The sequence below is a fragment of the Geotrypetes seraphini genome, chromosome 14 (genome assembly GCF_902459505.1).
Source record: "Geotrypetes seraphini chromosome 14, aGeoSer1.1, whole genome shotgun sequence".
Classification (NCBI taxonomy): domain Eukaryota; kingdom Metazoa; phylum Chordata; class Amphibia; order Gymnophiona; family Dermophiidae; genus Geotrypetes; species Geotrypetes seraphini.
This window is the reverse complement of record NC_047097.1, coordinates 11053862-11075823: the sequence shown is the minus strand read 5'-3', so window position 1 is coordinate 11075823 and position 21962 is coordinate 11053862. Positions and strand designations below refer to the sequence as shown.

The 21962-nt window shown below is 43.4% G+C and overlaps 1 long non-coding RNA gene across 2 annotated transcripts in view; it reads left to right on the top strand.

Moving 5' to 3' along the window:
- Nucleotides 1-5438: 5438 nt before the first annotated feature.
- Nucleotides 5439-21962, top strand: part of LOC117348037 — an 86979-nt gene continuing 70455 nt past the window's right edge. For both annotated transcript variants that reach the window (XR_004536895.1, XR_004536896.1), the window contains exon 1: nucleotides 5439-5794. This is a non-coding gene — a long non-coding RNA (uncharacterized LOC117348037). The remainder of the gene's footprint in view (nucleotides 5795-21962) is intronic.

Here is a 21962-nt window from a genome sequence, read left to right as displayed (position 1 = left end):
CTTCTGTTGTCTGAGTAAATGCTACCTTAAGCTGCTGTAAAGCTGTCAAGTTTCTGAGATAAGGAACAGACTTAAGGATGAAAACTGACCCTGTACCTCCTTTTACAATTGTTGAAAATGTTCTTTTAAAAAAAAAAATAAAAAAATCTATTTTTAGCATAGCAGATTTTTATTTCTGCTCCACTGGACTTGTCATTTTACCTTAGCCAGTCTCTGTATCGGACTACAGTGAATTAATAAGCTTTTATCTGCAACTACCCTGGGGTTTCCCCCCTATTTTGAGCCCCTTTCCACTTCCGCTGGTCCCAGACATCCCAATATCAGTTCTTGGCTGCCTCCTTCTGGAAGGTCTTAAATCTGCCAGGAGGTTGTTGCCAAAGAGCAACGACTGAACCTTCCTTCTCTCAGGCACTGTTAATGCTGCTTCCCTAGCATCTCTAGCCTCCGTCAGCCAAAGGAACAGAGTTCTAGACTGGGAACGAAATCCCAGTCCTTCGTAGGGCACCTCATTGCATAGCTACCACACCAGCCATAAAAATGGACTACAGTCAAACCGCGGTTTGCGAGTGTTTTGCAAGACGAGCAAAACATTTTCACAAATCGTGATTCGCAAACCGAGCATTGACTTGATTTGCGAGTCCCCCCGCAGCATCGCCCCCCCCCCCACCCGCAAACACTGCCCCCCACGAACCGTCAGAGGAACACTGCTGGGTCAGCCGCAAGAGGGACATAGGATCCGCTGCCCGCGGCTTTCAGCGAACGATGCAGGAAGATGGAGGAGGGCGCCAGCAAGACAGAAAACACCGCATCACAATAGAATGCATTACAACAACAACAACAATACGACAACAAGAGGGCATCCGTTGAAAATCAGGGGCGGGAAACTACGAGGTGACACCAGGAAATTCTTTTTCACTGAAAGAGTGGTTGATCGCTGGAATAGTCTTCCACTACAGGTGATTGAGGCCAGCAGCGTGCCTGATTTTAAGGCCAAATGGGATCGGCACATGGGATCTCTTCACATGGCAAAGGTAGGGGAGGGACATTAAGGTGGGCAAACTAGATGGGCCGTGGGCCCTTATCTGCCGTCTATTTCTATGTTTCTATGTTACAATAGAAAACCTGGGAAACAAAATGAGGAGCACGCACGGTATACGCGTGGGCGCGCTATACCAAAATCTTCTTACATAAATCCCTTGTTCCCGCGCGCTATACCCCTGTGCGCGTTGTACACGTGTGCGCGTTATAGGCATGAAAATACGGTACTTTTATTGAATCAATGTGCAAGTATTCCAGTTCATTTGCTTTCAAAATCACAGATCTTTTCTTCTGCTATAAAGGCAAAACAAGGAGCCACTTGGTGTCTGACGGGAAGGGGTAAAACGCGGACCTGACGGACCTCGCGGATCTAAACCCATACAGCCTTAAAAATCTGAGGTCCGTGTCGGTCCGTGTCCGTGGCGCTTGTAGTTTCTGTCGCTGACAGACCTTGATGAGATTTTAGCGCTGACGGATCCGTCTCAGCAAAGGGAGGGAAAAGTGGTAGGATCCGTCAGCGCTAAAATCTCTTCCAGGTCTGTCAGAGCCAGAGACTAGTGCTGGAGCGGCAGAGCAGAAGCCAAGAGAGCGGGGAAAAGAAGTCTCCAAACTCCAGCACTAGTCTCTGGCTCTGACAGACCTGGAAGAGATTTTTAGCGCTGACGGATCCTACCACTTTTCCCTCCCTTTGCTGAGACGGATCCGTCAGCGCTAAAATCTCATCAAGGTCTGTCAGCGACAGAAACTACAAGCGCCACGGACACGGACCGACACGGACCTCAGATTTTTAAGGCCGTACGGGTTTAAATCCGCAAGGTCCGTCAGGTCCGTGAGGTCCGCGTTTTACCCCTTCCCGTGTCTGACAGCTCAAGCACTACAACATTTCAGTTTAAGTCTAATGCTGATCTAATAAAAAAACAAAAAAAAAAAAGTGGTATAACCTGCAAAGTTTTGCAGTTTTCTTTGTGTTCATGTCTAATGCACTGCTTTTGTTTCATTCACAGATGCAATAAAGACAGTATTCAACGTCCAATCTTCTTTTTTTCCCCCTTCTTTAGTTTGTCTTCTATTGACAAATAATTGTGTTGGAAGTAGGCATGCATCACAAACTGGGTTTTTGTTGTTGTGTGTTTTTTTTTTTTTTTTTGTTTGTTTTTTTAACAAACAGCAAACTTGCATTTATACAAGATAATGGATCTGATTATGAGAAAATGAGGCTGATTACTATTTCTTGCGTTTCTTTCCTTGGGAGTGAAGTTCAAGGTTGTGTACTGTGTGCTTTTACAGCAGGGAGCATTGAAATACTGTTGTTGGGCTTTTTTGTGGGGGGGGGTATTTATTTATTTTTTTTTTTACTATTCCAGCAATTAAGAGATGTGCAGAAAATTCAAATGCAACCCCTGTTCTGCATACGCATCTGACAGAGAAGGTTCACAGTCACCCAAGTCTCTATCCCCTGGTATCTGACTCAGGTGCTGGAAATATATCGAGGTCAAGCCCTGAGGTCTGAGGGGACACTAGTGAAAGGTGGACAAGCCTATAGTATATTATGCAAAAACGAGGGTTTCAGTAATCTCAGTGGCAGGGGTGCTACTATGGAATAATCTGACAGGGTCACTTACCCCCTCTTTTACGAAACTGCGATAGCAGTTTCTAGCGCAGGGAGCTGCGCTGAATGGCCCGCGCTGCTCCCGATGCTCACAAGAACTCAGTGAGCGTCGGGAGTAGCGCGGGCCATTCAGCGCGGCTCCCCGTGCTAGACACTGCTATCGCAGTTTTGGAAAAGGAGGACTTAGGACACTCTTTGACATTCAGAGATTTAGGGGTCCTTTTATCAAGCCGCGCTAGCGGGGTTAGCGCGTCGGACATTTCATCATGCACTAAGCCCCGCGGCCGGCTAAAAAACTAACGGCTGCTCAATGCAGGCGTCAGCGGTTAGCGCGGCAGGCGGTTTAACGCGCAGTATTACGCGCGTTGAACCCCTACCGCAGCTTGATAAAAGGACCCCTTACAAAGGTGTTAAAAATGACTTTATTTACAGAGGCCTTTTCTTGAAAGCTGCTCACCTCAATAATACTGATGGAGAGGTTTTTTTTAAAAAAATATTCATTGTATTGTTTTTTAAAACTGTGTATGTATCTTGTGAACTGCTTAGGTTTAAGCGGGGTATAAGTTTTTTTTAAATAAATAAATACCCTCCTGAGCTATACGGAAAATCTGACATGAACTTGCAGAGATGGATGGGGGAGGGGAAGGAGGAGAATATTAATCTACTCTAGGGCCAAAGGCATAATATTTTGTAACAACAAAAGACACTATACACACAGGTGTGGTATTCTGAAAAGAAGTCTTTTTTGAGCTCTTTTATTAAAAGGCATTAAGCTCTTAATATGTGGTGGTGAATTCGTGGAACAGCCTCCCAGTGGAGGCAGTGGAGACAAAAAATATATCTGAATTCAAGAAAGCTTGGGATAAGTACATGAGATCTCGAAGGGAGAGGAAGATCCAAGTTTATTTCCAAGTTTATTAAGTATTTTTGATTTATCGCCTATTCAAAATTCAAGGCGATGTACAAATAAAATAGTTGGTAACACATTTACAATTATTAAATTAAACAAACGATTATCTAAAATACAAATACACATATAACATTACATTTAAAGGGTATTTGAATAGATTATAATGAAACATAAGGAAAATTATTTAATGGTTACATTCGATAATAAAATCATTAATTCAAATTTTAAAATATTTAATTAAATTCAGGGGAAAAACAATAGGAAGGGGCACAAAGACAATTGACCTTTTAAGTTATAGATGCGGAAAGAAAAAAAGAAGAATTAGTTATTAATATATAGAAAACTTTTAAGTTCTGACTTAAATTTTGTTAAGTTTTTTTCCTGTCTTAGGTACAATGGAAGATTGTTCCAAGATTGAGGGGCTGTTATGGAAAAGATAGTGTTACGCCTTGTGTTGATAACTTTTAGTGAGGGAATTACTAAAAGTTGCTGGTCTTGAGATCTAAGAGATCTAGAGGTAGTATAGGGTATTAAAAGTCCAAATATAAAGGCTGGAGTTTTGTGTTCTAAAGCTTTAAAAATGAGTAAACATTGTTTAAATACTATTCTATGTGCTACTGGGAGCCAGTGGGCTTTCTTAAGTAGGGGTGTGACATGATCGAATTTTTTAGCCTTATAGATTAATTTAACATTGATGACATGTATGGCAGTCTGGAAAGGCCATATGGTCTTTATCTGCCTTCATTTGTCTCTGTTTCCGGTACACAGAAACATGTTTAAATGTTTTGCGTGCATTAACTGTGCATCACTGATTTAAAAAAATATATTTTGGGGATGAAGTGTGTCATAGACAGAGAGTGGCTATGGAAGTGTTAACCAACTAGTACATTAATTATACTTAACATGTGCTAATTGGCTAACATAGGGCTAGATTCATAAAGCAAACCAATCGGTTTGCGAGCCCTTTGCGACCCAATTCACTTACCTGTGTAATGATCCCATCCTGATCCGTGTATGCTAATGAGGGGAATCGGCATGCAAAGCAGGAAGGGAGCGATTCACTAAAATAAAAAAAGCAACACCGACTGGGCTGGCCGATCCAAAGTAAGCGACTGCTGAGGACCAGTGGCTGAGCTCCTTTCCAACCGCCCTGCCTTCTGCCGCCCTGCTTCTCTGCCCATATCTGCTCTCTGCCCGTCTCAACCCTGATCTCCTGCCCTTCCCTGCACTGTAAGCCCGTGGTTTGAACCCGCGGGTTTAAAGCAGGTTACAACCACGGGCTTGCTGGGCTGTTTAAAAGTAAAAGTTAAAAAAATAAAAAATAGAAAAGTCGCGGCTCTTGGACGCATGCGCAGACCATCTACAGATGGTCTGCGCATGCGTCAGGATCGCTCTCTAGTGGTCCGTGCGGTGAGAGGGGGGGCGTGTCAACGATCGTCCCCATTTCCATGCAGGCACGGATCAGACACGGAATCGGGGGTTAGTGAATCTAGCCCATAGAATCAACATGGGAGTTCTTAGCATCTACTAAATAGGCGTTGGTAACTGCTCATGTGTTAACTCTGTGGAGATGCATAGGGTAACTTTATTTTTATATTCTGTAAATTACACATGTACATTGGAGACATGCTCCACCCATGTGTATACACTCTGGCAGTTAGTCATTATGGCACCTAGACAGTACCTTATAGAATAGTGCCTAGTGCAAATAGGTACCTATCTGTCAATTTAATGGTTTCCCATGGGTTGAAGTCTCTCTCCCCAAATTTAGAAACCTCTTTGTATTTATTTCTAGCCAGGTGTGCGGGGGTCAGGGATCCTCCCTCACCAGTTCTGCACATGTGCCTTTGGGAAGCAAGGGGAGCTAGCCCAAGAGCAAGTGGACTCCATGTCCCAGAAGGCACTGAGCCTCTGTAGCTCAGTCCTGAGGCACATTGGGAGAATGATGCAGTCCAGCTGAAGCAGAGGGGCAGGACTCAGCTAGAAAGAAGGACAAGGTGCCCTACCAAGAAGTTAATCAGTGAGGTCCTAGAGGGAAAGACCCTAAAGAAGAAGCCTTCACAGAGAAACCTTTCCCAGTGGTGGGCTAGAAGGGATCCCAGGAAGGGAAAGCTTTTGAAAGTGCCAAATTGACAGCTGACAAAAGGATTACAGAGAGAGACTGTGAGAGAATGACTGGCAGGATGAGAAGCCTGTTATATGGATTGAAGACTTGGATGTTAAAGGTGCTGGCTAAGGTAATCCAACCATATCATTTGAATATTGTGGAACTCAGTGACGGGACTGAGTAGTCTTGTGATAAATGAAGACTGACATGTGGAACTGAATTAATGGTCTAAAAATTAAATCTGTGAGGAAACAGGCTCAGGTCTGAAGAAGCATAAAAGTTTTGTTGCACCTTATAAAGTGTTTTTGTGAATGTCTGGGTGAATGTGCATAGAGTTCCAGGAAAACCCAGACTGGACTCTATCACACCGGGTCATTTGCTTCCTGATAGATAATAACATCAGTTTTAAACTCCTTTTTTTTCCTGATTTCACTAAAAGTTGGTTTGTTTTCCTGTTGGCAGAGGGTAGGGAGGGATTTAACCTCTTCTGTCCCATGAATCCTTTAATGAAGGAATCTTCCATTAGTAGCAGCTTTCTATTTTGAGCTCTTTTGACACTGCCTGAGGACTTTCTGGTGTGGGTGTAACTCAGAGGTATCCTTTGGGGAGGGGGGGGGAGTAGGTATCTTTGTGTTACAGGTTATACCCTGCCAGAGCTCCTAGTAATCCTTTCAGTCCATGGATTGTTTGATTCTTTGTGGCAGTAGGGGTGGCTTATTTTCGTGTTAAATTATGGGAGAGGCCCTTTATATTGCAGTTAATTTTTCCCTTGGTTGAGTCAACTATTTGTTTTCATATCAGAGAGTTGCAACAAGATGGGGCAAGCTCTAAAGCAGGGATCTCAAAGTCCCTCCTTAAGGGCCGCAATCCAGTCGGGTTTTCAGGATTTCCCCAATGAATATGCATTGAAAGCAGTGCATGCACACGGATCTCATGCATATTCATTGGGGAAATCCTGAAAACCCGACTGGAGGACTTTGAGACCCCTGCTCTAAAGCTTCAAATGGTCGCCCCTAGGATTGAGGCATCAGTTATTGCATTGAATAATAATCATTTTGATTATTAAGTTTGATAAAGAGTAGCTTCATTGCAACAAGTATAATTAGATTGATTTCCATTTACTTGAAGACAATTGGCTATGGCAGGGGTAGGTAATTCTGGTCCTCAAGAGCCAGATCAGGTTTTCAGGATATCCACAATAAATAAGCATGAGACAGATTTGCATCTCAAGGAGGCAGTGCATGCAAATCCATCGCATACATATTCATGGTGGAGATCCTGAAAACCTGACCTAGCTCCGGCTCTTGAGGAACGGAATTGCCTACCCCTGGGCTATGGTGCTCAAAATGGCCCACCCCAAAAATCCATCTGCTGAAAATGTTCAAATCGTGATTTTAGAAATGCAGATTTTGGACGTTTTGCACTGCGGTTTGCCCAAATAGCAAGGGGGTATGTTGGAGGCGTGGACTCGGATGGGCCCAAAATTAGGATGTTTTTTAGTGATAATGGAACTGGAAGAAATGTCCAAGGCAAAAAAGAAGAATGTTTTTAAGAACATAAGATGGACCGAAGATCCATCAAGCCCAGTATCCTGTTTCCAACAGTGGCCAACCCAGGTCCCATATACCTGGCAGAAACCCAGGGAATAGCAACATTCCAGAGCTGAGATTGTGATGTCATAATGTCTCATTTCACCAATGCCTAAGAGCCAAACTCATCAGTGATGTCACAATGGCTTGATTGTCCTATACTTGGCTCATAAGAACTGCTGTACTGGGACAGACTGAAGGTCCATCAAGCCCAGTATCCTGTTTCCAACAGTGGCCAACCCAGGTCCCATATACCTGGCAGAAACCCAGGGAATAGCAACATTCCACAGCTGAGATTGTGATGTCATAATGTCTCATTTCACCAATGCCTAAGAGCCAAACTCATCAGTGATGTCACAATGGCTTGATTGTCCTATACTTGGCTCATAAGAACTGCTGTACTGGGACAGACTGAAGGTCCATCAAGCCCAGTATCCTGTTTCCAACAGTGGCCAACCCAGGTCCCATATACCTGGCAGAAACCCAGGGAATAGCAACATTCCACAGCTGAGATTGTGATGTCATAATGTCTCATTTCACCAATGCCTAAGAGCCAAACTCATCAGTGATGTCACAATGGCTTGATTGTCCTATACTTGGCTCACATAACAACATAAAAACTGCTGTACTGGGACAGACTGAAGGTCCATCAAGCCCAGTATCCTGTTTCCAACAGTGGCCCACCTAGGTCCCAAGTTTGCATTTAGATCTTTTTCAAGTCATGTCCCGGGTACAAGTTGCCTTGATTGAGCAGCTGATCACTAGAGGGATGAAGGCATGACCCTTCCTTCATCTCCCAGTGGTTACTGATCCCCTCCTAAGAAGTGAAAGTGACAATGGATTCTAGGCTCCATGACAGCTTCAGTATTAAGGCCATTCCTAATTGAGCAGCAACCAAGTGTAAGGAGTAGCGTAGCGATCAGTGCAGTAGACTTTGAGCCAGATGTGACTCCCACTTTAAGTTTTAAGTTTCAAATTTATTTCAATTTGATATACTGCCTATTTTAAAGTCTAAGTGGTTTACATAAAAATTAACAAGTATATATAAACAGGGATAGTGTAGCTGGTTTTAAGAAAGGTTTGGACAAGTTCCTGGAGGAAAAGTCCATAGTCTATTATTGAGAAAGACATGGGGGAAGTCACTGCTTGCCCTGGATCGGTAGCATGGAATAATGCTACTCCTTGGGTTTTGGCCAGGTACTAGTGAGAACGGGCTACTGGGCTTGATGGACCATTGGTCTGACCCAATAAGGCTATTCTTATGCTCTTATGTAATGTAATGTAATTTATTTCTTATATACCGCTACATCCGTTAGGTTCTAAGCGGTTTGAAGAAAGTATACATTAAGATTATAAATGAGAAGTAAGAAGGTACTTAAAAAATTCCCTTACTGTCCCGAAGGCTCACAATCTAACTATGCCTAATGCAAACAGAAAAACAATATTAGATACAAAAGGCAAGTAGGTTGAAAAGTTACAATTAAAAAAAAAATAATAATAAAAAAGGAAAGAACTATGTGAGACCTCTAGGAATATAGAAACATCTATTGTACCTGAATTTATAAGCCACCTGCAAGCATGAAGGCTATTATAGTGATGTACCTTCAGGTACAGCATATTTTGATCTGTTCCTAGAGAACTTACAATAACATAACATGGAATTAAGGTGGGATTTGTACCTGGGTCTCATTGTTTAAAGTCTACTGTCCTGACCACTAGGCTGCCCCTCTGCTCTGTAGGGATTTATACAAATGATGCTAGACAATTTTTTTTTTGCCTGCTTTCCTGACATTCATATTTTTGATGTTTCATTTTGGAAAATGGCTGTTCATTATGGACATTTTCAGCACAAGAATGTCCTTCTCACATATTTTCTACAAGGAAATTCCATTTTTCCTGTTTAAAAATAGCTATGAGAGGGACTTTTTTTTTTTTTTTTTTTTTACATTATGAGTAGGATGTCCTGATTAGCAAAAACCCCAAGGCAAAATATCCTTAAAAGACACCAAAATATAAGTTGGGTGTGCCCTAGGGCATTGCAGGAAAGTCTAGGGAGTTAACTTTCCTGCAATGCCCTAGGGCAGGGGTAGGCAATTCCGGTCCTCGAGAGCCAGAGCCAGGTCAGGTTTTCAGGATATCTACCATGAGTAACATAGAAATAGACGGCAGATAAGGGCCCTGGCCCATCCAGTCTGCCCACCCTAATGACCCTCCCCTACCTTTACCCTGTGAATAGATCCCACGTGTCGATCCCATTTGGCCTTAAAATCAGGCATGCTGCTGGCCTCAATCACCTGAAGTGGAAGACTATTCCAGCGATCAACCACCCTTTCACTGAAAAAGAATTTCCTGGTGTCACCGCACAGTTTCCCACCTCTGATCTTCCACGGATGCCCTCTTGTTGCTGTGGGACCCCTGGAAAAGAAGATATCTTCCTCCGCTTCGATGCGGCCCGTGAGATACTTGAACGTCTCGATCATGTCTCCCCTCTCTCTGCGCTCCTCGAGCGAGTATAGCAGTAATTTATCTAGCCGTTCTTCGTACAGGAGATCCTTGAGTCCCGAGACCATCCTGGTGGCCATTCTCTGGACCGACTTCAGTCTCAGCACATCCTTGCGATAATGCGGCCTCCAGAACTGCACACAGTATTCCAGGTGGGGCCTCACCATGGATCTATACAATGGCATAATGACTTCAGGCTTACGGCTGACGAAACCCCTGCGTATGCAATCTATGATTTGTCTTGCCTTGGATGAAGCTTGCTCCACTTGATTGGCAACCTTCATGTCCTCACTGACGATCACCCCTAAGTCTCATTCTGCTACCGTTCTTGTTAGGATCTCGCCATTAAGGGTATAAGTCTTGCATGGATTTTGGCTGCCCAGGTGCATAACTTTGCATTTTTTGGCATTGAAGCTGAGTTGCCAGGTCCTAGACCAGCGCTCCAGTAGGAGTAGGTCGTGCATCATGTTGTCGGGCATTGAATTTTTGTCCGTTATGCTTTTGCCCGCTACATTGCTTAGTTTGGGGTCATCGGCGAATAATGTTATTTTACCTCGGAGCCCTTCTGTCAAATCTCTTATAAAGATGTTGAATAGGATCGGGCCCAAGACCGAGCCCTGGGGCACTCCACTGATCACCTCCATCATTTCGGAGGGGGTGCCGTTCACCACTACCCTTTGAAGCCTACCTCCAAGCTAGTTCCCCACCCATTTCGTCAATGTGTCACCCAATCCTATGTATGGGATGGATTTGCATACACTGCCTCCTTGAGATGCAAATCTATCTCATGCATATTTATTTTGGTGCCAATTCTTACTTTGACATTCTACATCCTTCCATGTGTCTGAAAATACAGCCCTTCGGTGGGTGGCTTGAGGGGGTAGGGAGGGTGTTAGACTTGATGATTTTGTGTGGACTGAAGGCACTCCCCAATTTTTTTTTAATACTAATCCCAAACAGGGAAAATATAGAGAAGCTAAAGATTTTCTAAAGCCAAATTTCTATGAACTTTCAGCAGTTTACTAACAGATTACAGAATAGGAAGGCAAAAGAGAACTTAGAAGCCTTATTCTATTTGGGGGGAAAACAAGGCAAAGATAAGATTTATTTTTATGTGTCCTGCAAAAACACAATAACTAAGCAATAGATGCTGAGACAAGTCGCAGAAAATCTAAAAGCAAAACCACAGCCAAACATTGAAATATTTAAAGAAAGCATAGACAGAAATAACTTAGCAGTTTGGAATTGTAATACCTGTTCCAGCTCATTGTTCCATTATTATAATTCATAACAGAAAAGTTCCATGCTGGTGGCAGGGGGCCTGGGCTGTTCTTCACTCAGCCTGCGTCAGGAAGACAAGCTAGGTGATTAGCAAGAGCCGGGAGCAAGGTTTCTAAGGTTCTTGCAACTATGCACTCTGATTATGACTGAATGGTTTGGAAAGTAGCAGGAAGAGTAACCACCGCTGCTAATTCTCCCCGTGACTTTTACCTGTATAATGTTTCATGAACTCCAACTGGAATTCCTCAGTTTACAATGGCCAGCTGCTCTCTTTTAGATTGGACGCCGTTGAAATTCCATGTTTGAAAGCACATTAATATCCTGTGTGGATGAAAAGTTTGTTATAAATCAAATCATATTTAACACCCGGTTGTGCCAGATGTCTGATTGGCTACGCTGCTGAAGCAGGCTGGCTGTATACACTAGTTTAATTTTAAAAGGAGGATACGGTTACCCATTTCCTGTAAGGATTATTGCTGCTACAATGAAGAAGGGGGATATCTCATTCTGAATAAACATATCCAATTTATGCAAATGCACAGTTTGAACTCAATTCTATAAATGGCTCCCAGATTTGGGTCCCAAAAAAATGATCGCTAGCAGTATTGTTTAACTGGTACTCAAATTTTGAAGTCATATGCAGAATAGCACTTAGACCCGGATTCTTGAACCGTCGCCAATTTTCTAGGTGTCGATAGGTACCCATACCTCCGTTAAACATGCTGTCCAAATGATGTTTTTAACCAAGATTTCTAAGCGCATACCAGCGCCTAGAAAAAGAGGCACGGGATTCATGCCTACATGGGTGACTTAGGCCGCCAAACACCAAAGTAAGCATAGCCGAGGCCGGAAGTGGCGTTAGGCGACTTGAAGTGCCCACGTGGGCACAATTCTCATGAAGATAGGCGCCGGAAATGTAGGCCCAGAAAACCCTGGTCTACATTTCCGCCACCCATCTTTCACGGCGGCGCAATTCTGAAACCGTCACCGATATGGGATTGAAACGCAGTCAGTGGCCATTTTTAAGGCAGCCGCCGATATTGGTGCCAGTTTGAGAATCCAGGCCTTACATTACAATAGAGATTTCTATTCTGCCATTACCTTGCGGTTCAAGGCGGATTACAAAAGAGTTATAGAAGGTGGGTTACAAAAAAAGATCATTGATCATTTCTAGTGAAGGTAAAGAGTAGATCAGGTAATATCGGTGAGTCAGGAAGAAGATGGGAAGAAGGAAGGTACTCGTGGTGTTAAGACTTTTTCAGGGATTTCTTGAAGAGTATAGTTTTTATTTCTTTTCTGATCTTGGCACTAAGGCCCGGATTCTCAAACTGGCAGCACTAAGGCGTGAAGTATTACACCAGCTGAAACCTAGTGCAAATCCTCATGCCTAGGGTTCCTATATGGCTCCAGAAAAAGTTAGATGGATTGAGGCACACAGGTTGAAAACAATGGAAGTAAAACCTAGATGTCTCAATCCATCCCTCCATTTTCTGGAGCCATATGGTAACCCTACTCACGCCTAAATTAGGTGCAGATCTGCGCTATTTTGTAACGCTATGCGCAAATTCTAGAAACGACCCTAACTCGCCCATGTCCATCCTTTTTGGATTACATCCCCCTCTTTTCTGGCTCATTCAACCATGCCCCTCCCTTTTGGATCACACGTAAATATATATGCGGGTAGCTTCAAAGAGTCCCAAATACATAGATGCATGCATAAATTTTAATTGTGGCTAGCGCCAGTGATTGATTTAACGCCCAATTATTGGCATTAATTGGTTCATTGTTTAATTAAATTATGCATGCAATTGAGTGTGCAATTTTGAGCACCATATATAGAATTCGGGGGATTATATCTCGAGCCCTGGAAATGTGCCGCAATTTTCTAAGAAGGTCCCACCAGCAATTTAAGTGCACAAAATGAAATTGCTACACCTTGAAAAGATTGAGCTTTATCTATGTGACATTTTACAGGTTATGAGTTGAGGCTTTAGATTGATGGAAATGCCATAGATTGTATAAAATGTTTTTATGTGCATCTTTTTAATGACTTGTATTCCTGCTGCAAGTCAACCCAACTGACAGCTGAAATTGTGCTTTAGTCTTTACAGCACGGATGACCAACCCTGATGTGTAGGAGCGAAAACCAAGTCTGGCTTTCCAGAGACAAAAAAATAGCCTAATTTACCTACAGGTCAAATTTCAAGCTCCTCAGTCAGTGTTCCTCTTAAAATGCTGGCCACAGCATTTAAAGCTATATCCAGATTTTCAGTGCCAGACGCTCTCAAGATATTGGCACTGAAAAGAGTACAGAGGTATGCGCCACCAGAACAGACCCCTGACCCATTGATTGCATGGGCCATAACTAGTGACCCACCCATAGTGGCATAGTAAGGGGGGGGGGGGGCGGACCACTCCAGGTGCATCTTGGTGGGGGCGCTGGCACCTCTCTGCTCCCATGCGCCCTCTCTTCCACGCCCACGCACCCCTTTAAAATCTTCACCAGCGTGAGCCTGCGGCTCGCGCCGTCCTGGCTGACTCTGAAATCGCTCCTGGGTCACGGGGCCAGGAAGTCACATCAGAGGTGTGAGCAGTAGGCTGGAGAAGTTGGTTACGCTGGCGAAGATTTAAAAAGGTAAGAGGGTGGGAAGGGAGGGCACGAATGTGGCATGGGGGGGGGGGGCGTGGAAAGAGTGGGGAGTGGAGAGGAGGGCACCAGGGGGAGGGGGTGCCCCGGACACCTCCTACCTTCCTGCCCACCCACAATACCATTCAGCAACTGCCCTATTTACAGTCTTAGATCTTTAGGAAGGAGAATGCCAGGCCCATGCATTCTGCCAACTTCCTAACACAGGAACTCCATTCCCTTGCGTTCCCTCTCATAATAACCACGTCAGTTTTTTCGCAAATCTTTTAAAAAACTACTTTATTTGCTAAACACTTTTGAAAATTAATTTCCCGAAATTTAGTCTTAATTTTTATGTTTTTTTATTTGTTAAGTTAATTATTGTAAATTGAGTCGAGCTTTCTCAGAATGATGACTCGGTATATAAAGCCAAGCCTTAGATTAGATTAGATTAGAACTGTGAAGGAATATTTGAAAAGGGAGGCCGCCTACTTTAAAAAAAGATGGGTCACTATTAAATTTAACCACACGGTTACAAACAGAAAATCAATAAGTGTATAAAGAGGGGTATATGGGCTGTTTCAACTATTTAAGACAAGATTTTTGGCTATTGCAATACACATTGTTGTTACTTCAGCATTTTAAAATATCACTTTTGTTAGTGTGCTACCATTCAAAGAAGATTGGGGAGGTTTTTTTAATGCCAGTGATTGAATAGTGCAAATCCGATACAAAATCACTCTAGCATACAATCTAAATCATTTACTTGGAATTATATCAATTTATATTGAAACTTATGCTCAGAGACATGAAGGCAAAGAACAAGGGGTGAACCCCATGATTAGCGCCTCACCACCCAATCATCGCATGCTGATATCAAAAACATTCATTGTACTGTGCACCCACAGTTAAACATAGAAACATAGAAATAGACGGCAGATAAGGGCCACGGCCCATCCAGTCTGCCCACCGCAATGACCCTTCCCCACCTAACTCAGTGAATAGATCCCACGTATCTATCCCATTTGGCCTTAAAATCAAGCACGCTGCTGGCCTCAGTGACCTGAAGTGGAAGACTATTCCAGCGGTCAACCACTCTTTCAGTGAAAAAGAATTTCCTGGTGTCACTGTGCAGTTTCCCTCCCCTGATTTTCCACGGGTGCCCCCTGGTTGCCGTGGGACCCTTGAGAAGGAAGATATCTTCCTCCACTTCGATGCGACCCGTGAGATACTTGAACGTCTCGATCATGTCTCCCCACGTTCTTTTAAGGTTTGAAAATGCAAAATAACAAATTTATCTCAGATTGTAGGTTCCGACGTGGTACGTTTTGATACTGCGTCAGGGAACCGAAAGGAGATTGAAAACGTTTTAACTGTGGCGGTGTGGTCTCAAAAACGATTGCAAAGTATTCCAAATTATAACCCACAGGTTTATTCCTTCCTTTTTTGGACAGTGATTGAATAGTGGACATATCTTGAACATGAAAATGTGGCAGTCACAGTTCTGAGGCTTTTTTCCTACCCCACTTTATATACTTATTTTGGCTCAGATTCTGGAAATGACCCTCAAATTGGCTGACCCCTAGAAAAATGGTGTCAGCCACACTTAGGCGCCATTTACAGAATTGCGCTTAGCAGTGCCTATGCCCAGGTAGTCGGATAGAACCTAATAAATACAAGAACATAAGAACAAAAGCAGTGCCTCCGCCGGGTCAGACCATAAGTCCATCCTGCCCAGCAGTCCGCTCCCGCGGGGGCCCAAACAGGTCACGACCTGTCTGAATCACCAGAAAGGGCCCCCTTGCCACCTTGGTTTCCCATTGAAGTCCTATCTTCCCATCGAAGTCCTAACCCTTTGGTCTTGCACATGCACGACCTGGTTGGGTTTCTATACTTATTACCTGGTTAGCTTTCTATACTTGTATTACATTCCAGCACCTCTCTCAGTATCCCACGATCCCTTTTTCCCTCAGGAATCCGTCCAATCCCTGTTTGAATCCCTGTACCGTACTCTGCCTGATCACTTCCCCGGTAGCGCATTCCAAGTGTCCACGACCCTTTGGGTGAAAAAAAACTTCCTTGCATTTGTTTTGAACCTATCTCCCTTCAGTTTCTCCGAATGCCCCCTCGTACCTGTTGTCCCCTTCAGTCTGAAGAATCTGTCCCTATCCACCCTCTCTATGCCCCTCATGATCTTGAAGGTCTCTATCATATCTCCCCTGAGCCTCCTTTTTTCTAGAGAGAAGATCCCCAGCCTATCCAACCTCTCTGCGTATGGGCAGTGTTCCAGCCCTCTTACCAGTTTCGTTGCTCTCCTTTGGACTCTCTCAAGTACCGCCATGTCCTTCCTGAGGTACGGCGACCAATATTGAACGCAGTATTCCAGTTGCGGACGCACCATCGCTCGATACAATGGCATGATGACTTCCCGCGTCCTGGATGTTATGCCCTTCTTTATGATGCCCAGCATCCTGTTGGCTTTTTTCGAGGCTGCTGCGCACTGTGCAGATGGCTTCAGTGGTGCATCCTCCAGCACACCCAAGTCTCTTTCAAGTCTGCTGTCTCCCAACAATGCCCCCCCCAATTTGTAGTTGAATAACGGGTTCTTTTTCCCTATATGCATGACCTTGCATTTTTCCACGTTAAAGCGCATTTGCCATTTGTTTGCCCAGTCTTCCAGCTTGTCCAGGTCCCTTTGCAGGTCCTCACACTCCTCCCTGGACCTAACTCTGCCGCACAGTTTGGTATCGTCTGCAAATTTTATAACCTCGCACTTTGCCTCCTTTTCCAGGTCATTGATAAATATGTTGAAGAGTAACGGCCCCAGCACCGATCCCTGTGGCACACCGCTCGTGACTTCCCACCAGTCAGAATATTGGCCCTTCACGCCGACCCTCTGCAGTCTACCCGACAACCAGTGCTTGATCCATCTGTGCACATCCCCTCCCACCCCGTGGTTCCACAGCTTCCTAAGCAGCCTTTCATGTGGCACCTTGTTGAAAGCCTTTTGAAAATCGAGGTAAATGATGTCTATGGGTTCCCCATTGTCCACCCAACTGCTTTTTCCCTCAAAGAAGTACAGAAGGTTCGTTAGGCACGACCTTCCCTTACAGAATCCATGCTGGCTTGTTCTCAGTAGGCCATTTCTCTCGATGTGCTCGCAAATGCCGTCCTTGATCATAGCTTCCACCATCTTCCCTATAATTGAAGTCAGGCTCACCGGCCTGTAGTTCCCGGGGTCACCCCTCGATCCCTTCTTGAAGATAGGTGTGACATTCACCAATTTCCAGTCCTCTGGTACCTCTCCAGTTTTCAAGGATAGGTTGCAAACATGCTGGATTGTGCCCGCTATTTCTTGTCTTAGTTCCTTCAGAACCCTTGGGTGGATCCCATCTGGGCCCGGTGATTTGCCGCATTTTAACCTGTCTATCTGTTTGAGGACATCCTCCTTACTTACCTCTATGTGCTCCAATTTTTTGGCCTGTTCCCCACTCATGAGCTCCTCTGAGTCCGGTATATTAGATGTGTCTTCTCTCGTGAAAACCGACGAGAAGAATGTGTTCAACCTCTCAGCTACCTCTTTATCCTCCTTAATCACTACCTTCCTATCCCCATCGTCCAACGGCCCCACCTCCTCCACGACCTGATTCTATAAACAGTGTCTAAATCAGTATACACCAAGATGGTAAAGGGGATGGAACTCCTCTCGGATGAGGAAACACTAAAACGGTTAGGACTGTTCAGCTTGGCAAAGAGACGGCTGAGGGGAGATATGATTGAAGTCTACAAAATCCTGAGTGGAGTAGAATGGGTACAAGTGGATCAATTTTTCACTCCGTTAAAAATTGCAAAGACTAGGGGACATTTGAAGTTATAGGGAAATACTTTTAAAACCAAAAGGAGGAAATTTGTTTTCACTCAGAGAATAGTTAAGCTCCGGAATGCATTGCCAGAGGTTGTAGCTGGTTTTAAGAAAGGTTTGGATAAGTTCCTGGAGGAAAAGTCCATAGTATGGATTTAATGGGTTCAGCCGAGGGAGATCTTGCCTCACAAATTTTCTTGATGTCTTTGAAGGTGTGAATAAACATGTGAATAAAGGTGAGCCGGTACCTGGTTTTAAGAAACATTTTGACAAGTTCCTGGAGGAAAAGTTCATAGTCTGTTATTGAGAAAGACATGGGGGAAGCCACTGCTTGCCATGGATAAGTAGCATGGAATGTTGCTACACCTTGGATTGGCCAACTGTGAGAATGGGCTACTGGGTTTGATGGACCATTGGTCTGACCCAGTAAGGCTATTCTTATGTTCTTAATAATAATAATAATAATAACAGTTTATATACCGCAATACCGTTAAGTTCTATGCGGTTTACAAAAGATTAGTGGAATACAAGTTGAGTTGACGTACAAGTTGAATTAATTTAAGGGATGTGGGAACAATGGGGAGAAAGGGCAAGAGAGGGAAAAGAGGGAAGTGGGTCAGCTGTATAGGTATTTCAGAAAAGGAGGACATGTCTGGGGAAATCCGGAAGTCTGGTCATCCTACCGATATATGAGGCCAGGGTTTTCTTAGCCTAAAATACCGGTGCCAACTCAAAATATGCCCAAACTCTGCCCCGAACCACACCTACATTTTGGGTAGGCACCTACCTAAAAATTGATTTTAAAAAAATTGGGTTGAAATTGGTTTTTAATGGCGCTGTTCAATTAACAGCGCCAATTGAAACAAAATAATTTAGATGCTTAGATCGGCTAGGCGCGTCAATCTAGGCGGCTAACAGCAGGCGTTTTATGGAATCCGAGCCAAAACGCCTGTTCATAAAAGTAGCAACTCGGTTTTGGACTGAACAGGCCTTTGATCAAAGTCTGTTCTTGGGGGATCTTGATCTGTGTTGCCTTCCTCATCCTTGAGCTCCTTCTTTTCTACTAAAGACGCATTTATTCATTGTGCTCTTCTTTCTGCAGCTCTCTCCTCATTCCTCATCAAAACTGCCATAAATTGTTTATTGTTTATTCAGATTTTTGATTAAATGCTTTTTCGAAACTACAAAGCGTTGAACAAGATTTAAAATGAACATTTAAACAAAAATTTAACAAGTAAAACATACATTTCTATAAAAAAACTACAAGACTGACAACAATTACATACTAGGTAAAAACGGACCGAAAGGCCCCTAAACACGAATAGGAAGAGGGGGAGAAATACAATCGATATAGAAAATGTGAGAAACATTTAAGGTAAACACAAAAGGGGATTGGGAAAATAAATGTGAAAAACGAGAATAGGTTAATTACTAAAATACAATTGATCAATTAAAAGCATCTTTAGAAAGAAAGCACTTTAAATTGCTTTTAAAATTTTTTAAGTTTTTTTTTTCCATTTTTAAGTGTAAAGGAAGAGTATTCCAGATCATAGGGGCTGTCACAGAAAAGATTGAGGTACGACGTGTACCAATTATTTTTAAAGATGGAATGTTAAGATTGTATTGAGAAATAGATCGTAAAGCTCTCGGAGGCAGGGAAACTGTGAGGCGTACAGTCAGAATGGCGGGCTCACTGGCCAGAGGTGACCGCAGGTCCGGAAGCCACCGGAGACGGGACCGAATAAAGGACTCTGCAGCTTTCTACAGCAGATCTTTCCCCATCAGAGCCTTTACTAAGCCAAAATGAATTCCTTTTATATCAGGACGGACGGTTGTTTTAACTACTTGCATAATTACATTACATTAAAAAACAAACCAGAAAAATATGTAAAACTTTACAGTAATTTTAAGAATAGTAAATAAACACATAAAATAGAAAATTCACAGTTATGGCTCACACCTCCGAGAAAAGCAAAACAAAGCATATTTCTAACTGCTTCCTTAATGTGCCGTGAGTGGGAATTTTTAATCTTTCTTGCAATAAGTCACCATAATGTTGCTTTAGTGTAGTGTACTTTTCCATAATTGTATATAAAATATGGTATTAAAATACCATATATTACAAACTATATGCTATACAACAGTAAAATAAAAAGCACTAAATAATATATAGTGCCCCAGAAAATGCAAGTGTAACAGCTGATGCTCCTGCAATTAGATATACAATGTTCTCCCATCATCTACCGTAATCCGTTTCCTTACTCGCCTGCATTAATTTCTCTAATTTTTTCCGTACTACAAAAGAACAGGAAGTGATTGCTCAAAAGCTGCATGGAAAATATATCTCCAAACGTTGTACAGCAATGCCCCCTCCCCCCCATTTCTTGGTATTTTCATTATCCACCAGCTGCAGGTCCACATAACTTCTGCCTCTTTCATCAGTCTCTGAACCAGACCAACTAGTCTGGAGATTTTTTGTTTATTTATTTTTAAGAACATAAGAACATAAGCAGTGCCTCCGCCGGGTCAGACCATAGGTCCATCCTGCCCAGCAGTCCGCTCCCGCGGCGGCCCAAACAGGTCACGACCTGTCCAAATCACCAGAAGGGGCCCCCATGCCACCTTGGTTTCCTATTGAGTCCTATCTTCCCATCAAAGTCCTAGCCCTCCGGTCTTGCACATGCACGACCTGGTCGGGTTTCTATACTTATTTTCTGGTTAGCTTTCTCAGTATCCCACGATCCCTTTATCCCTCAGGAATCCGTCCAGTCTCTGTTTGAATCCCTGTACCGTACTCTGCCCAATCACGTCCTCCGGTAGCGCATTCCAAGTGTCCACGACCCTTTGGGTGAAAAAAAACTTCCTTGCATTCGTTTTGAACCTATCTCCCTTCAGTTTTTCATTCAATTTTTTCTATACTGTTCTCCCAAGGGAGTTCAGAATGGTTTACATGAACTTATTCAGGTACTCAAGCATTTTTCCCTGTCTCTCCCGGCCCATAAGCCACTTTAACCACTACATTAAGTGGCTTATGGGCCTGGGTCCTCCTCTCTATGGTTCAGTAGCCCACCCCCAGACTACTTTAGCCACCTCTGTGCAGCTGTACTAGGCAAGTGCTGATGTTCCAGAGGCAGGTATATACTGTACGTTTTATTCTGAACTTTGTGGGGGTGCGACAGGGACACTGAACACAGGAGGGGGGGGGGGGCTTATACATGTCTTTACATCGTCAAAGTCTCAACGTATATGTTCCATCTAGGCAGTCTTGTCAAACCTTCGATTAGCCCTACAGGACGACAAAGTCTAGGTTGGCCCACGTCCCGACCTAACCACTCCTCCAAAAACGCCTCTTTTAGCTCTGGGTGCAAAGCGAGATTCAGAGGCCTAAAAAGTCCCTGGATAAATCTAAAAAAGCTGTTTCAATTATCGGCACTTGGACGAACTGTCTTTTAGATCATCCAAATGCCAACTTGGGGGTGGGTTTTTAGACATATTTCAGTTTCAATTATGAGCCTCAGAGGGCCCAACGTGGTGTTTCAAAAGAAAAAGAAGAAAAAAAAAACCCCACAAGGTGAAATCAAATCTTTAACTGTATCTGATTATTATTCAGTATACTGTAAACGGCTTTTGGGTGAATCTCTTCATGAAAAAGGTGGTTAATAAATCCCAGTAAAGAAATAAGAATTCTAGCAATCGGAGCTCTTTTTCTCTCCCATTGGGATCAGAGCACTAGACTGAAGCCCTGTTTTCTGAATTAAGCACAAGTTATAATTCACTTCCAGTGGTAAAGTTTGGATGCTTTTTTTTTTTTTTTTTTTTAATAATCCATAAGCAGCAGTCTGTAAAGAAACTTCTCATTATCGTGCCCACTTTAGCACAATCGTCCTTTAATTCGTCACCGCAATGCTCTGCTGTGACACAGCAGCAAAGAGCTTTTAAAAGTTCCCTCTTTCTTTTTCTATTTCATACTCACACCATTCAAAAAAAAAAAAATGTCTAGCTTCAGCAATACCACAGCCCCAACTCCCTCACTTGTTCTGCTGGCAGCTCACTTCCCTCTTGTCAGGACTCAGCTTACTGACAGCATAAGCTGACTCAAACCATATACAGTAGTCGCAATTTGGCTTGTACTATACTCGGTTGTTATTTCCATCTGCTCTCCAGGACACAGCTTGCCCTTTTCTAAGAACTCCATACTCCTTTTTGAGTTTTTCAAGCTGCGGGGGGGAGGGGGGGAGGCTTCTGTTCAGATTGCTCACTTCCCTGCTCTCAAAAGGCATTTTCTTAGGTAGCTGTAGGCCAGTGGTCTCAAACACGCGGCCCGGGGGGCCATATGCGGCCCGCCAGGTACTATTTTGAGGCCCTCGGCATGTTTATCATAATCACAAAAGTAAAATAAAAAACAGTTTCTTGATCATATGTCTCTTTAGCTATAAAT